The sequence below is a fragment of the Myotis lucifugus genome, unplaced genomic scaffold (genome assembly GCF_000147115.1).
Source record: "Myotis lucifugus unplaced genomic scaffold, Myoluc2.0 scaffold_241, whole genome shotgun sequence".
In the NCBI taxonomy this organism is placed as follows: Eukaryota; Metazoa; Chordata; class Mammalia; order Chiroptera; family Vespertilionidae; genus Myotis; species Myotis lucifugus.
Window position 1 is genome coordinate 1,327,856 of NW_005871289.1, and position 14,082 is coordinate 1,341,937.

Genomic DNA, 14,082 nt, shown 5'->3' on the forward strand with positions numbered 1-14,082 from the left:
CTTAACGACACGGCTACAGCTAGCTGGAAGAGAGGCTGGGAATGTAATCTTTATTCTAAGTGCTATGGTCCAGCTAAAAAGGAGGTGTAGGAGGAGAATGGATAACAACTGGCAGTGTACGTTATCTGCTGCATCTCCAGACCCCTGTTCACCTGTTGAACATCTTACCTCATGCTTCCTTTACCTTGCTCTCTACACTCCTGTCACTCTGGCTTTCTCTACAAGGACCACATATTTGCAATATTCCTTCCTGCCACTGATCCTTGCTTATACTTCAATATTTCTCCCCTCTTCCTGCTTAACTACTCATCCTTCGGGATTCTGCTCAATCAGCATTTCCTCATGGAATCTTCCTTCATTAGGTCAACCCCCTATTTCAGATGTTTATAGCATGTAGATTGTGTCACTGTTGTAATTACATATTTGTGCAATTATTTGATGATTTCATGCCCCCCCCCCATGAGATTTAAGTCTGGTTTTGCACACGATGGAGCATTCTGCTGGACATACTGTAGGTGCTCAATGAATATTTGTTGCACGAGTTAATGAATAAATTTAGCTGTTATCTAATAGCTAGACCTCAGCAGATGATTTTCCCGAACAAGTGGTGGAGGGTGGCCAGGAGGGCTGGGACATGCATGAGCAGGGGAGCATTCTAAAGGATTCATTCAGATCATGTGGGCCCTTGGGTGTGGAGAGGAAACATTGAACAGAAACTCAGGAGACCTGTTTTCTTGTCTCAGCTCAGCCCCCAGTCGTTGGGCCACTGCCTGGAGACAGTGAGAAGACAGTGAGAAATGGTCAGATGCTGGATATATTTGAAGGCAGAGCCTATATTCATTGCTGGCAGATGGGGGTGGGGTTAGGGAAAGAGAGGGGTCAAGGATTAGTCCTGGAGGCTTGGATGAACAAATGGAAGGTTATTTACTAAGAAGGTGAAGACAAGGAAAGGAACAGGATTTAGGGAGATGATCATAAGGGCACATTTGCAAATGAATGGCAGGTTCCCATAGCCCTCTGGCCTTACACTTCAACTCTTCCACAGGTCCCCCCTGCCCCCCCCCAGAGAAAGCCAAAGCCCCAGGTTGGTGCCAAGTGGGTGTACAAAAGGTAAAACAGTTGCCAGCCAAGAAACGATTCAGCCTTACTCAGCAATCACATTGAACAGAAAGTGGTCAGAAGACCGTGCCCTGTAGGCTTGATAGGAAGTGGTCACATTCTGCTAAAGATCAGTGACAAGGGAAGGCATATCTGTGCGTGGTGGCTGCATAAATCTTTGAAAATTCAGAAAAGTATAATCTCATCACGTGCCTAACATCTGCATGTGTTTTCTCTCAATCGTTATTTTGCACAGTTTTCTACAGGCAGTTGAACACATCCACATAACATGATTTGGCAATTTCCTTGTCTCACTAAGCAGTGGAGCACGTGTTTGTAAATTGCTTTCCGGAGAGGATGTACTGATCTACTCGACCACAAACAATATCTTAGAAAGAACGCGTCTTCCCTGCCTAGCTGGCCAGCAGTGAGCATCAGCGTGAGGATACTTTGAAAATTTTACAAGTGAAAAATAGCAACTCATTATTCATAGTTATTTCAATTCATAATCATTATTATGTTAATTTGCAATTCTTTCATTTCTAGAATGAACACTTCTCAAATGCTTATTAGTTATATATTTTCAACATATATTTCAATATATTTTCTCATATATATTTTAAATATATCTTTCAATTCATAATTTATTATTTTGATTTGCAATTAAGTATATATTTACCATATATTTAACATCTATGATATGTAAATATATTTAATATGTATAGGATATATATTTACATATATATTATTCACTTTTAAAACTGACTTTTGTGAAGATATTTGCAGGATAGTAACAGGAGCCAGAATCGCTGACATTTAGTTGAACTTCATCTTCCCCATCTCAAGAAGTAGCGTGTCCCCCAAGTGGTTGATTGTGTGTGAGTGAGACGGGATGGCAGTGGGGAGAAGAAGGAGTGCCAGAGCTGGGGAGCTTGGTCTCAGCTTTTCACACGCCAGCCTCAAATACACCCGAGAAAGGCCGAGGCTCCAAGCTTTCCGAGCAAGCCACTGCTGACTACTAGCTGGTGGCCATCTGCTGGGCAGCTTTTTTGGATTTCTGCCCCAGTCTGATCTGCCAGATGGCAACCTGAATGCTCCTTCAGGGTAGGGACGCTGTCTGGTCTGGCTGTGTTTACCAGGCCTGGTATAGCAGCTAGCACATAGTAGGCCCTCAGTCCCTATTTGTTCTGTAACTGAATGATAGATGACAAGGAGAGAAGAGACTGTCCTCAGCTGTGTCATGAAACAGCGAGTTCCTTTCTCTCACTGGCCTCCATCTCCACGTCTTAAGTAATTAATCCAGTCACGTCAAAGATTTCTTCTAACTCTGAAGTTCTGTGAAAACACCAAACCCGTCTTTGCTTTCGTTTCCTCTTCTATGAGACAGGATGAAAAAAATCAACTTCCCATAAGGTTGCCAGATAAAATATGGGACACCCAGTTAAATTAGAACGTCAGATAAACAAAGAATAAGTTTTTTTGTTTAGTATAAGTGTGTCCCAAATATTGTATAGACTCCATAAATAATCGAAGCACCGAATGAGTAAACGACATGCAGCTGGATCAGTTTATTGCATTTGGAGTTGTGTTTCTGGCCCGATGATGATTATATGGCATTCATTCAACAAGTATTTATTGAGCATCTATTCTATGCCAGACACAATTTCGGCCCTGGTGATGCAGCAGAGAATGAAATAAGCAGTATCTCTCATTTCATAGGGCTTGCATTCTAGTTAACAAAAAAATACATAAAATGTCAGGTGCTCATAATTCTCAGGAGACGAATAAAGCAGGATAAGGGTCAGAGACCAGGTGAGGGGGTGAAGGAAGGAACTAAGGAGTCTGATTAATCGACCCTCTGCACCTGAGAGCCCCCATCCTCCACAAAGAGCAGTGTCTGTAACAGCAAGATCCTGACATTATGTTGTAGCAATCACTAAGCTGCATAAAAATGATGTCACTGATTCAAAAGTTTATGTCCCAAATCAGGGATAAAATGATCAGTTGTGGATGGAAGAGACCTATAAATCATTTAGCCCAGATTTTTGCTGCCACCGGGTTTCCTGACAGCCAGGTAAAAGTTCTGGAAGGTGATGTACTTGCTCAAAAGTTGCTTTAGTTTTTAAATTCTATTTGCCATTCAGGTTGGGGTGAGTCCTGACAACTTGAGGATTTTTTTTGAAGTTTTAGCTGAAACAACAGTGAAGGGCTTTTCTCTTTAAGAATCTTTACACACACACACACACACACACACACACACACACGCCCCCCTCAAGCCAGTGTTCATGGTTTGAGGCTTTGCTGGAGGCTATTAAGCTAATGGCAGGTGAGGTCACCTCCCTATTCCCCTGGCAGCTGGTCATCAGCATCACACTATTACTATTTTCATGATCATATTAGGTTTCCAGGTTGCTCCTCTACACCTGGTTACTCTGATGTCTACAATCATGAATCCTAGCCTTTATTTGCCAACTTGTCTCTTCGGCTTACACCTTTGCTACCCGAGGTATGGTCCCCACCGGCAGCATCCTCATCACCTGGGAGCTGGCTGGAAATGCAGGGTCTCAGGCCCCACCCCCGCCCTGCTGAATCACCACCTGCCCTTTAACAAGGTCCCCGGGGAATGGCATGCACAGTCAAGTTTGAGAAATGCTGCCCTAGAACATTCCGCATGCTGGCCTCTATTCCATTTTACACACGAGACTTCGATTTGGTTTCATATAAAGGGCTCTTGTCTGCTGCAAGAGCTGGATGTGTGAAGCTCATTAACATCTTTCTCAAGCAAAAGCAGATCCAACAGCTTGGAGAGCTTCTCCTTTATCCTTTCCAGCTCACAGGAGTTATGTGCTTAGAGGTGTGTGTGATTCTTGGTTTGCAACATAAGATCGTCACAGATACCCGAGAGGCTATGTTTTGGTGGAGGAGAGGCAGCTCTATGAAAGCCAACAGTAGAGAGTACCCGGGCCATTTCTACCAGAGAGGTTTGCAGGCACGTGGGTGGCTTCTCCTCAAAGGTTGTCCCTCTGAGAACAATTGCCTCCCTGGTCCCATCAGACCTAACTCCCCACCACACAAACTGGGCACCAGACATCTGGCCTGCGAGGACGTTGTTGGGAGCTGAAGTCAGGACGGGTGAGGAAACAAGCTCTCACCAGCTGATTAGGGCTCCTCTGAGGCTCTGCCAGATGCAGACGAAAGAACAGCTCACCCATGACAAGTGTTAAGAGCACACATGTTCCCATCCAATGGGGGATGTGTCGACTCATTGACTCTCATCATGGCACTCTCCCCGGCATCATACACTGAGGCAACCAAGCAGGTTCTACCCTTGAAGGGCGTGGAATCCCTGAAGGGCAGAGCATACAGGTGGGCATCCAAACAGACAATGCAGAACGGAAGGCAGAAGCCTCCGAGACGTGGCTCTGGTAAAACGCAGAACAGCTTCTAGGGTGAGCGCGGACCGTGTGCCCACAGCAGCAAGCAGGGCGGCTGAGACAGCTGGGTTAGGTCATCGGCATTGATGTGGGTCCTTTGATCTGAGGTGGGTACGCCCAGTCACAAAATGCTGTTGCCCACTTTCTACCTGGAGGCAGGGGATTGGGAGAGAAGCAGCAAAGGTATTTTGTCAAGTGCTTCCAGGTCTCCAGTGCTGCCCACTGTGAACTTAGATCAAGGCTTCAAGTTGAAGGCCGCCGATGGCAGGTCCTGGGAGGGTGCCCAGGGATCACTGGGTCCCGCCTTCCTGTACAGATGGGGAAATGAAATCACGTCTCTTAGAGCGAGAATCGGCACTAAGGTCTTCTGGCTCCCGGCCCCAAACCCTTTCCACTCCCCTCTGAGAGCTTGGTTTTGCTGGGGCAGTGAGGGGCTGCCTGGTTAACACACTTCTGCTTCTGAGAAGAGCGGAAGGGCCTTCCTTCCACTGTCTGCACCCACCGTCCTGGGCAAGATTGCCTCCAAATAGGTTGCAGCTCCCGCCCCTGCCTGGAACTCCCCGCTGGCTGTCTGCACAGGAGTGCTGCCTCTCCCTGCCCCAGGGGAGCTCCTCGCCCGCTGAGGTGCCACGGGGACCCCAGGTTCTCCCGGCCTCTGCATTCCAGGGCTGGGCCACACCTGCCCACGTTGTGCGTTAGCCGGTCCTGTAACCCTCCCTTCTTTACTAGATTGCGTGTCTGGGGGCAGGGCAGGCTCTCACCTTCTTCCTCAGTCCCCAGCGTGGAGCTGGGCTTGCAGCAGACCATAATGCCTGAGTGACCCTTTCTCGTTTCTTCCTTGGCAGATTCTGAGCCCAGTACCTTGGACTCCCAGTCTTCGACCTTGTTCCTTTCCTCTGAGGAGCCCGGGCCCTCCGCCACCGCCCTGCCTTCCCCCTCCTCCTCCTGCGAGCCCCAGGCGTTTTCTCCAGGCCCCTCCGTGCTGCCCCCGCTGCTGCCCCCTCAGTTCCCTACAGCCCCTGCACCCCCTGGCTCTGGTGTCCCCAGGCGCACCGGCCTCTACTCTGTAGTGGCCTCCTCTCCAGAGGCTGCCCCGCGCCTCCTTGACTGGCTGCCGGGCTGCCCCTCCGCCACCCCTCCTGGCAGACGCGGGGAGGAGCGGGAGTGGCCGCTGCCCATCCAGGGCCCTGAGAGGGGCCGCGCCCAGCGCCCAGGAGCATCAGCCAGGGAGGAGGGCGCAGAGGATCCGGGGACCTCCCTGCCTCCCGCCGCCCCGCCCGTCACCACCGCCCCTGCGAGCTTGGAAGCCAATGTTGGGGACATCCTGGTGGAATTGCGGGCCATGAACGGCCACCTGGACGTCATAGCGAAGGCCCTCACCAAACTGGCCTCGTCCCTGGGGCCCCAGCCCCAGGCCCTGCCTGATGGGGCAGGTGACAACTAATGTAGCGGGCACCCGGCTGGGCATCTGAACCACGCTCAGGAAGGCACCTGGAGGGCACCCAACATCCTGTCCGTCACCCAGGAGCCCAGCAAACCCAGCAGAAGAGGGAATCACTCTATCAACCTACTTAGGGGAATGGACCTCCACGTGCCTTTCCATCTGAAATGATGTCACTGCCCACACCTCTCCCATGCGAGGCTTTCTCAGCTCTCACGCAGCCTGCCCCTCGCCTCTGGACTCTCCAGGCCCCTCACAGGCCCTTCTCTTGTTCTGGAAAAGGCCTTGAACTCCTGGCAAGAAGAGCGCCCCCAATCGGCAGTGGGAGCGTGGGAAAGATGCTAGAGAACCAGCCTTTCGCAGGCCGCGCCTGTGACTTCTGGGAAGTGTGGAGGGAGGGCAGGTGCACAGCCGGTTACATAGCAGCCGTTCACGGCAGCCCCAGCCTTCCTCTCTCGAGTTGCTGATGGTGTATCCGATCTCTGGTAACGTTTACATGTTTCTTTAAAAAAAAAGTTTGGGGAAAATTTATTTTTTTTCTCATTATAACCGCATTTCAAGACGTTTGGAAAATAGAGAAGTGAAAAAACTGATGTATTTGGAGAAGGGCGGGGTATTTAAGTCGTTCTTATGAACAAGAAAATATTTTGTGTAATAAAGTTTTTATATGTACTGCCTGGCAGCGGCCGCTCTCTGCCGAATTTCTTCCTCCTCAGGGCCCACTCTTCCTGTTCTTAGCTGCTTGTCCAGCCTCCTTTCTCCTTCAGTCTCGGTCCAGCTTTTCCCACGCTTGTGAAGAAGCTTCAAAAGGTTCTCATGATTCTTTCCTAAAACCCCCTGATATCCCCGGTTTGGTAAACCCACCCCTTTTCTCTGGATGGAAGCCGAAACCCAGCCACGAGTGACTGGCATATGGTGGAAGCCGGCATCCCCCGCCTTTGTTCACTGGATACCACCCTCCCCAACGGTGACAACCAGAAAACATCACCAGATCCTGCCAGTGTCGCCAGGTTGAGACCTGGATGGAATTTCAGAAATCTGGAATAACCTGTTGCTTCCAGGATCTGACTTCCCACACTGAGCCAGGGCCCTCTCACCTTCCTCTTGGAATTAGAATTTTAATAAAGTCTAATCGTTTGCCCAAAGCAAACATACTGCTCTTCTTCCAGAAGCAAATCTGGGGTCAGAAACCCCATGGCACAGAGTACAATCCCACCCCTGAGCATTTGCGGGCTCCCAGCTGGTGCGCGAGGCGGGCTGTTTGGTTTCTGCGCGTAGGAACCGCCTGGAGAGCTTGTGGAGGTGCGGTTTGGGCCTCAGCGGCTCTGCGGCGAGGCCTGAGACTCAGCATTTCCACTCAGCTCCAGGGGTTGCTGAGGCTACTGGCCCAAGACATGCTGAGTAGCGAGCGAGGAGGGAGGGTAGGGAGGGGCTGTCTGCTGTGGGATTCCTGCTGCTTCCAGTTGCCGCTGTTCCCCAGGAATGCCACTTGTCTCTGCACCAAAACTTTCCCTGCAGCTCCTACTGCAGCTCCTTGGGGGAGGTGTTATTTTGTTTTGTTTTTAAGCCAGGGTGTATTAGGTCTAGCCACCCACTTCCAACGAAGCTTCAACAAACCTTAACTGAGTGTCTACACTGCTGCTGACCCTGGGGACACATGGATGAATAGAATAAGGCTTCTTTCCGTCTTTCTGCCCGGAGCTCCAGGCTCACATGGGGGGGGGGGTTGGGGGGGGTGCGGGGGGTGGGAGGTGATCAGGTTCCAGTGTGGCAACAATGTGAAGAGGTTGGGGAGAAATAGCAGAGGGTGGCGGAAATGGCAGTCCCATTGAGGCCAGGCTTCCTGGGCTAGGCTTTGGGACAGCCACTTCACCCCTCTCTTCATCTGTGCCTCAGTCTCTTCGTCTGTGTCCAGTGGGCATGGCAGCCTCTGTGCTGCCAGGGTCTATCAGGACCAGACATGGAGGTGATGTCTGTGAATGCCCTTCTATGGTTCGTGGGTATTGCTACTTCCCCTCTCCTGGTGCTGGGTCAGGAGGGCCCGGGGGAGTGAGAGTCACACACTCAGGTCTGAGCTGCCCTTCGGTCTCTGAGGGACAAGGCATCCCCCCTTCTTTTTTCAGGAAGAGGATCCATGGCCACAGTCACTGGCCTTCGTTCTGCTCTTCAGCTGAAAAAACAGCTACATTGGCAACAGGGAGCTTCAGCGGTAGGTTTCCACCCCTGGTGCCTTCACACAGCCTTTTGTTCTCATTTCAATGGACTTCTTTGGTATGAGGTTGAAAATAAAAATGCCGAGATGAAATCTTTCAGGAACAAAGAGGGGCTGACATATAAATCCCACGTTCAGAACCTGTGACTGAATCCTCCTATGGTCAGAATCCCACTGTGTGTATATATGTGAGATTCAGACAGAGGAGATCAGAGGAGGGAGCTGATATAACGCTTGTTCCATCCAGGAGAGCAGAGCGAGGTCCGAGCTCCTGTCCTGGGTGAGTAGGGCCTTAGACACTGGGCCTGGGCTGGGTGTTTGGAGATGGGGCTGAAGGGGATGGTAGGAGCAGGACTGGCCTTCACCTTGCAGAAGGTACAGCCAGGGAAAACCTACCAGTGCCCAGGAGCTTGGAGGGGAATATAATTGAGTTTTAAAAAATAAAATAGGGGGGTAGGGGATAATATGGGGATAAGGACACATATGTAATATCTTATCAATAAAAAATATATTTTAAAAAATAAATAAATAAACATTTTGAAAATTAAAAATAAAATAAAATAAAATAAAAATTTGAAGGGGCTCGGCAGAAAAATGTAACATTAGTTTTGTAGATTTTAGATTGAAACTTCGCTCTGAATGATGCTAAACTGCCCTGTGTTTTTCCCAAGGCTTAGGGAGTTGTTAGGGTTGGCACAGCATAAGACAAGCACACAATGGTTCAAGTGGCAAGCTGAACGTCCAATGGCATAAGTCCAATGGCAGAGAGTGGCACACCTGAACCAAGAGAGAATTTACCAGCAGTTACAGCAGCTCATCTTTGTGAGGTAGTGAGGGGCCTGTTTCTGAAGGCATTCAAGTAGAGACCAGATGGGGAGCTACTGATGCTGCAGCAGAAGGGATCCCATACTGGATGGAGCGGTGATTTAAGGACCCTTTCCCTCTTACTTTGAGGTAATCCTTGACTCTTCCCTATCTCTCATACCCACTCCAATCCAATAGCAAATCACATGGGTTCTACCTTCTAAAGAGGTCCATTGTCCACCACTTCTCACCACATCCTTTGCTACCATCTAGTCTAAGCCACTATCCTCTCTTACCTGAGTTACTGCAATAGCCTCCCCACTGGCCTCCCTGCTCCTGCCATATTCTCACAGAGCAGCCAGAGTGGTCTTTTAAAATATTTATGATCAGCTTAGTCCTCTGCATAAGACTCTCTAGTAGTAGCTTCTATCTCATTCACAGTAAGAGCCAGTATTTTACATAATCTGGTCTCCTATTATCTGCCTGACCTCATTTCTTAACACTTTCCTCTGATGACTATTTCTGTAGCCTAGACTACTCTTCCCCCAGGTATATCACATGGCTTGCTCCCTTACCTCCTTCAGGCCTTCACTCAAACAGCACCATTCTCTCAATAGTTGTAACCCCTTCCATAATCATTTCTCAGGTGCATTTCTTACCCTCCTTTCTTACTTTTTTGCCTCCCACTGATCACCTCTCACATACTATGTGTCTTACTTTATTTTTTTAACTGGACTATCAGCTCCACGAGGGGAGGAATTTTTGTCTGTTTTGTTCACTGCTGCTATCCCAGCATACCACCTTTCCCAATAAAACAGTATTTTGTAAAAGGGACACATCAATTGTAACAATTAGGACAATACAGAGGAGAACAAAGAAGACTATAAAGCCCACCCAAAATTCCACACCCAAGAGATATTGGGCAATTGCTATTTGAAACATCTGTCTCTGCACAAATGCATCCATGTGTGTGCGGTTCTGCTTAACTGTGATCATACTATGTCTGCTGTTCTGTAGCCTGTTTTGCTTTTTACCTTGATCATAGATTTGCCCATGTTAGATAGGAAGCGAAATTTTCATAACCAATTTCCTATTTGTGCTTCCAATTTTTCATGATGATAAGCAGGGCTGTAATGACTGTATCTGGGGCATGCATGTCTTTTTCTTCTGTAGTTATGTTTTAAGGTAAATTCCTAGAGGTGTGATTGCTGGGTCGGAGGGCGTGCTTCTTGTTTTAGGTTGCTGCTGTGGCTGCATGAGGTTCAGAAAGGGGAAGTGAATGACCGGTAGGAGAAGCACAGGGGCCTCGGGCGGTTCCATTGAAGAACCTGGAAAAAGGGGAAATAAGAACAAGCTTGCCGTCTGAAGGCTAAACTTTAAACCAGCACACCCTGGGCCAGATCGGAGAGGCGCAAAGACACCGTGAATAGTGAATCTTGAATGGTCACTCAAATGGTCCATCAGTCTGGGTTGGCGAGGACACAGAAGGTTGTCACACAGAGGGGATGTCACTGAGCAATTGGAAGCCAGGCTGTTGGGAAGCTGGGGGAGCATGGAGAGAGGTATGGAACCCTAAAACGAGAAACTGCGGGGAAGTGCTCCCAGCCCTGGGCTGCAGGAGCCAAGAGGACACGGATGTGTGACTTGAAGCCCCTGCTCAGAGATGCGTTGCTTCAGCAGGAACCCAGGAGCAACTCTGCCAGGCCACAGCCCCTGCCACTGCAGGTCACCCTCACACTTTGCCAGCTCTGTTGCTGCTGCCTGGGACCCCCACCATAAATCTAGCTGCAAGCCTGTTGGAGGGAGTCTGGGGAATGCAGTTTGTGGGACCCTGGCCCCTGCGACATAGAACAGAGTGAAGAAGGGTGGGAACACAGCTGACAGCGAATAGGCAAATGACAAGCGGCAGCAGCGACTGGAGTCAAAGCAGTGGTCCAGCTAAAGATAGCAGCTGTCTGCCGGGGAGCAGGCTTGGCCAGCCATGAGCGCACCGAGCAGCAGACGCGTGGGCAGTCCTCACAGCTGCAGAGGAGGGCTCGCCCTCTGGGCCCCGCCGCAGGTGGGCTCGGGCACCTGGCTCTCTCATCTGCTGCGGCTCAACAAACGAGTGCGTGGCAGTGGGAGACTGTCCCTGGGGGATGTCTCTGCTGCAGAGTGTCCACGGGTTGGGTTTCTGAGCCTTCCTGGTGGGCTGTTAGGCCCTGGATAAGAACAGGTTAACGGTGTGTGTGGTCACCCTGGGAGACAGGAAGCCAGCCCTGGGACTCGCCCTCAGCCACGCCCATAAACTAAAGGACATCTGCAGTAACACCTCTGGGACTCCTGGGAGGGGTCTGGCCCAGTGCTGTGTGCTCCATATAGAGGTTCTCCTTTACTTCTCACAGTAACCCTGTAGGCGAGGTTGGGAACAAAGGCTTATAAGCCCATTTCCTTGACCAAGAAATTGAGGCACAAAAGGATCCTGTGATTGGCCCATGGCCGCACAGCTGGTAACCGACAGAGCCTGGAATTGTCTGTCTCCGAGGCTCTGGCTGTGCCGCCACCTGGGGCTGCCTCTCATGGAGGACTTCTCCTTCTCAGAAGTAGGTCAGAGACCTGGGGCCGGTGGTTCTCCCCGGGGTGGCAGCAGCATTGCTCTCTGGAAGTAACAGGTCTCTGAAAAACGAGAAAATGCCAGCAAACTGGAAGGGTAAACTGGAAAACAGGGGACCTTGCCCACCCCCTCCCTGCCTCTCCCGCACCGGCCCACAGCACCGATGAGGCTGTGCATATGGGGTGGGGGAGAGGAGACCATGGAGGAAAAGGCAAGGTATAGGGAAGAGTGGATGAGGAGAGCGGCCAGGAGGGTTGTGCCAACCTGGTGCCTCCAATGTACCAATAACCTCCGGGTCCTTTAAGGTCAACGTCATTAACCACATTGCTTGTACAGGTGACTTGGCCATAATCATATTTCCCGCCTCCCTCTGGCTCCTTAGTCCCTTGGCTACCTGACTTAAACAACCAGCTCTGCTTAGAGAACCAGAAAATGCCAGAATTTCTGCCATTTCTGTGGCGCCCACATTAGGATCCCGAGTCCCAGGGGTATTTGCTGAGCCTCATGTAAAGCAAGGGCCCAGCAAGCAGCAAGCATGCTGACTCCAGCCGTGGCTTTCAGGGGTGAGGCTGGCTCAAACTATCTCCACAAAGCCAGTGTGCAAAGCCTCTGATGAGGGGCCACCAGAAGCGTCTTCCAAGGCTCTCGGCTCCAGCTTTTATCTTCAAAACGCACCAAGTGCTGTTCTCTGCCCGCGTGCTCTCTGGCCCAGCCACCCCTTCCCGAGGAGCAGGCATGGATCCTGTTTACCCGGTCCCTGTCCCTGCTATGCCAACACCATTCCTGCATGGAGCTGGTGCAGAGTGAATGTTGATGGAGGGAGCAGCCCCGGGGTCCGCCTGGCAGTGGTGGGCTCCACCTCTCTCTTCCCAAGGGCCGCCTGGCTGCCTGCATGGAAATGAAGACCCGCCCGTCAACCGGTCTGGTGCTGGCGGGGAGGGAAGGTCACGATGACCTGCCTCCGCCACCGCTTTCAGGCCTCGCCTGTGCTTGTTTTCTGGGAGCCTCGGTGTCTGCCCACAATGGCATGGCTCGCTCAGCTGCCCGGATTCTTGGCGAGGCACGGGCTGCATCCCTTGTTTCCATGGTGAGCAGGCCAAGGATGGCAGGCGCCCCCAGGCCGAGCATACCTCCCATGTCTCCCCAGGCAGGGTTTGCACCCAGCGGCTCCGGGGTTTTCTGATGGGGGTGGTCGCCTCAAACTTGGCTGTGCTTTGAGCTGGAATGAACAGATCTAACAGACTTGATCCGCTCCTCCCTTTTATGTCCTACTTTGTTCCAAAAAGCATTTGAGATGGCTACATGGAATTTCACATCTGGCCTGACCCCCTATACTGTGTCATCCTACAGGAGGGCTACCCAGGTTGAGGGACCTGCTCAGGGGGACCTGATAGATGTGGAGCTGAGCTGGTTTGGGAGCTCATGTGTCCTGAGTCCTGTGTTCTTCCAACCGCAGCACGCGCTGGCTCCCTTTGTGTGAATGTTTCTCTGAGGACAGGACTGCCTGGAGCTGTCAGTCCACCTCCGTGGACACAGCCCGTGCCCCTGGCAGTGGCATTCAACATGTGCATACACACGGAGGATGTCCCAAAACTTTTTAATGAAAACAATCTTTTAAATAGTTTTCTAAACTGAGTCTGCAGACTATGGCCCTTAACCTGGTCTTATTCAGCGTGTGAACTAAGAAGGCCTTTTACATTTTTAAATCGCTGTGAAACAGAATACGTGACAGAGACTGTAGGTAATCTGCAAAGCCAAAAATATTTACTGTCTGACCCTTTGCAGAAAAAGTTTGCCCATCCCTGGTCTGGATGATCCTTTATTGTTCACCCCACAGTGACAGTAACCAATCTTCCCAGGATCCTGAAAAGGCCTCTTTCTGGATAGGCCTGGGCCTCTTTCTAGGGATCTGACCCAGGAATTCAGACTTCCCAGCTTTTGTGTCCTTCATCCAGCAGACGCTCGTGACATTTCTGAGTGCTGTCTCTTCTCTGGGTAAAGCAAGTGGTGAACCCTTTGTCAGAAGACTTCCAAAGCTGAACTCGGGGAGTCGGGCACCCCTGCCCAGAGGCACCCTGCAAATGACTCGGTCAGGGCTGACTGGAGGTGGGGGCTGCGAACCAACTGCCAAAAGAGTGACAAGGGAACTTTCTTTCCCGTCAAAGACGCTTCTGATCTGAGTGCCTCTATTTCCTCCCCATCACGCAGGCTTCTCAACTAGTTCCTGTCTGTCCAGGCTGCTCATTTCTTTATAGTTACTGAACCAGAATAACCACAAGTAGAGCCGGAAGCACACGATAACCCGCTGAACTCTGCATGGCCTTGGCCCGGCTTCTCCGGACGCACGTTCAGAGGCTGCCCTGGCGGGGCAGCTGCGAAGTCGCCAGCGAGCGCCCAGCAGTGTCTGAAGCTCCGGCCGCGGCTGGTTACTTCCACAGTCCGAGAGAAGAGGGGAAAAAAATGACGGGCAGATGGAACCAGGAACGTTCAAAACTGTCGG